The sequence below is a fragment of the Choloepus didactylus genome, chromosome 1, assembly GCF_015220235.1.
Source record: "Choloepus didactylus isolate mChoDid1 chromosome 1, mChoDid1.pri, whole genome shotgun sequence".
Taxonomy (NCBI): Eukaryota; Metazoa; Chordata; class Mammalia; order Pilosa; family Megalonychidae; genus Choloepus; species Choloepus didactylus.
In genome coordinates, this window is record NC_051307.1 from 116,149,651 (window position 1) to 116,153,584 (window position 3,934).

Genomic DNA, 3,934 nt, shown 5'->3' on the forward strand with positions numbered 1-3,934 from the left:
TAGACACAGGAGCCAAACAGAGTGAGGACTCACCATGGTATGAAGTCTTGAGACTCAGCCACTATCAGATTGGTGCTGCTGCCAATAGAAATGGGATCCCTAGGCATGGAACCAGATTTGGGTAGAGATAAAGAAATTCAGTTTTCAATATGGCCTGTGAGGGTCCTGTGGGAGACCCATATGGAGCTGTCCATGAGATATTGAAAGTGTGAAACAAGAGTACATACATAAAGAGAGTTGTTGGGGAGGGGAGAATTAGGGCACAAAAGGTAAATTTTTGGAAAGTGTGTTTCATCTTAAACATTCATCTTAGTTTTGCATGTATTCTTCAATAAATATGTGTTGTTTTCTTAACTTGTTTTTGGAACTGAGTTTAGCAAACATTCAGTGAAATGCAAAAGTCTTAAGTGTACAACTTGGTTTTTATAATTGTTTTAATATTATAGTCACATAACTTCAACACTTCTAGATATTACTGTCCACACTCTGCCATGGACTGCAGGGAGTACGCAAATAAGCATTTGAAGCAATCGTCACCTGGAGAACTGGGAAAGGAGGATGAAGGGTTACGGTGAGACATTGGGGATAAATCTATATTGGGCAGTAGGTGCAGGAAGAAAAGCCCAAGAAATTGATCAGAAAGTTCAGAGAATTAGTGTTGCTGGTACCACAGCAGGGGAGAAGGTCAAAGCATGGATGCTCAGCAGTCAAATGTTCTAGAGAAGGTGCAAAGAAGGAAGAAAGTCTTTAGATCAGGAAGGTGGGGAGGATTATGGAAGAGAAATTTCAGGAGAGCAAAGAAGGTCGTCACATTTCAAGGGTTGAGGAGTAAGTAAGTGGGTGTTCCAGTTTGCTAACGTTGCTAGCATGCAAAACACCAGAGATGGATTGGCTTTTATAAAGCAGATTTATTTGGTTGCACAGTTGCAGTCTTAAGGCCATAAAGTGTCCAAGGTAACACATCAACACTTGGGTACATTCATTGGAGGATGGCCAATGGTGTCTGGAAAACTTCTGTTGGCTGGGAAGGCACATGGCTGGTGTCTGTTCCAAGTTCTGGTTTCAAAATGGCTTTCTCTCAGGACGTTCCTCTCTACACTGCAGTTCCTCAAAAAATGTCACTCTTAGTTGCTCTTGGGGTGTTTTTCCTCTCTTAGCTTCTCTGCAGCAAAAGTCTGCTTTCAACGGCTGTCTTCAAACTGTCTCTCATCTGCAGCCCCTCTCTCAGTTCCTGTGCTTTCTTCAAAGGGTCCCTCTTGGCTGTAGCAAGCTTGCTCCTTCTGTGTGAGCTTATATAGTGCTCTAGTACACTAATCAAGGCCCATGCTGAATGGGCGGAGCCACACATCCAGGGAAATCATCCAATCAGAGTTACCACCCACAGTTGTGTGGGGCCTATTTCCATGGAAACAACCTAATCCTAACATTCCAATTTAATCCACACTCATGTGTCTGCCCTCACAAGATTGCATCAAAGAACATGGCTTTTTGGGGGACATAATACATTCAAACTGGCATAGTGGGTAATGAAGAAGTAGAGGGAGGCGTGTTTAGAATGTAAAGACTTGCATGTTTGCAGGCTGATAAGAATTAAACAGCTTTTTAAAAAAGATAGGAAATCCAAGTGAGAGGGGAGAATTCAATTTGGGGTGGGGGCTGGAGGGCAGGAAGAGGTAGAAGGAAAGGCTAAGTCCTGATGAATGCACAGATGCTAATTAGGTGACTAGAACCTGTTTCTATCCTTTATTTCCAGGGGAGCTTCAAGGAATAGAGTGGTAAAAAATTCCTTTTTGTTACGTAAATGACGAATCTGGGTTAAACAAAAGGCCCCCTTTATACTTGGTGGGAAATGATTTGTGGGGATCCGGTCTGCTTGGACAGTCTTCTTGTTTGCTGGTGAGGAGAGATGCATTCCAGAAGCTCCCTCCTTGCCAACCTGGAGTTGTCTGAGATGTGCCTGGTGTAAGCCAATGACAGTTCTGCCTGGTTTCTGTCATCCAGGGAATTATTTTGGGCAGTACAAGTATGCTAATTTAATTATGCTGCTCCTGCTGGGTGATGTTCTCTAACATTCTTGGGATGAACCACAATGAAGAACCACATGGGCTAGGCAGGTGTTTGACTTTACTAAAGTGCTAAGGTTGCTGGATTTACATCCCATTCCTGGAACAACCTAAAACCTGCCTGCCAAGCGTGCTAAATTTGCACAAAACATTCTTATATCCATTAGAGACTGGGCATACGTTTCTTTTGCCAATTTGGCCAAAGCAAGCAAACAAACTTCTTTTCCAAGTCACAGATAATGAGCAGACTTTACCCAACTCCCTAGAGGGTCAGCTCAGCAAGTCAGCTTGCTACTCTTGTATCTCTCATCAAACATCAGTGTTAATTATGACTGATTAGGATGAGTTGGATTTGTTGACAGAATATCTAATGTATCTAATCAACTCCAATTTTTTTCAAAGTTAATTTTGTAAATGTATTCCAACTAAAGCACCATGGGGTAAGTACTTTTCTTATTATAGCTCCTGATCTATCAAAAAAAAAAAAAAAAAAAAAGATCAAGAAGTAGGAAATAGATGAACTATTGTATTGCAGTTCCCTTAAATTGCTTTGGCTTGTGCCTGAGTAAAAGAAATGAAGGAATTCTTGGAGGCCCAGGCCAGCCTCTAGAAGATATGAGGTCATTTGTATGTGTGTATCAATGAACACAATGTTTTCAGACATCATCTACCTTGGGATTGATTGTGCAAGAATTCCTCATTTAAAGCAATGGGTTTCATCTGAAGTCAACTTCCTAAAACTGTCATGTCTGAAAAAAAAAATTAAACTCAAAATCCATTTTGGTTGAATGAATTAGCAACATCTCCTTGTGTTGAAGGAAGGTCTACCGGTATGTTGCAATATCGATGTTGAGAACTTTGAACAGTGATGTTTCCATATTCATGAAACCAGAACTGTAAACCTGAACAATAAACAAGGTCTCTTAGCACATGTAAATATTCTGATCTAACAAAGTAATAGAAAATTAGCTTAAATCTAATCTCTTCCATTTTTATTCTCCCCAAAGTCACCTCTATACTTTTCTTAGAGAAGTGCTTTTTCATTTTCACAATTCCATCTCTTAATCCCAAGGTGCTACTTGATATACTCTCCCAGTGGCCCTTCTGGGATTTGAGTGGGAAATTGTGCATTTTAAAAAATGGTCAATTGAGATGCTTTACCCTGGCTTTCAATGCCAGGAGATTTTGCTGCCAAAGAAAGTAACCTTGCTTTAATTGGCCTTTAGTAATAATTTGTATTAAGGAACAGTCAAGGCATTATTTGCATGGTAGTTCATTAAATTTCTACAGTTGAAATGATTCAATCTCTCTATATGCATTTTACTTAAGTGATCTTGTATATGAAAACACAATCTCATGACCTCAAAAATTATCATCAAAAATGTTTATCATATATATAATCACATGGGATATAGAAAGACCAAGAGTATCTATAGTTAATCTTCAGGGGTTTAACTAAAGTTTGTAAGAAAGCTATGAAATGTGTGAATTTAACCTTTGACTATTCCCATGTAAATCACTTGGTTTCAGAGTGTTTGCCCTAGCATGAGTGAAGGTTTGTATTTTCTTCTTGTCAGAAAGCCTGTGAACTGGCAGTGAAACAATGATATTTGCAAATGTCACCTTTAATGCCTCCCTGCTAGTTCACAGGCAGCTACTTTTATATATTCAAAAATGTTTGAAATCTCTGGAGGTAATGTGACTCTGAATAGTGCCTAGAGGTTGCTTTAAAAAAATTTTATTTTTTAAAATTATTTTGTGGCAGTGGACAGGGATCAGAGAAAGAAGGATGTGAAAACCAATGCCATTCCTACTTTACTTACCCCTAGAAAGCAGGTAAAATAAAGGAATTATGCCTTTCATTTGCTATT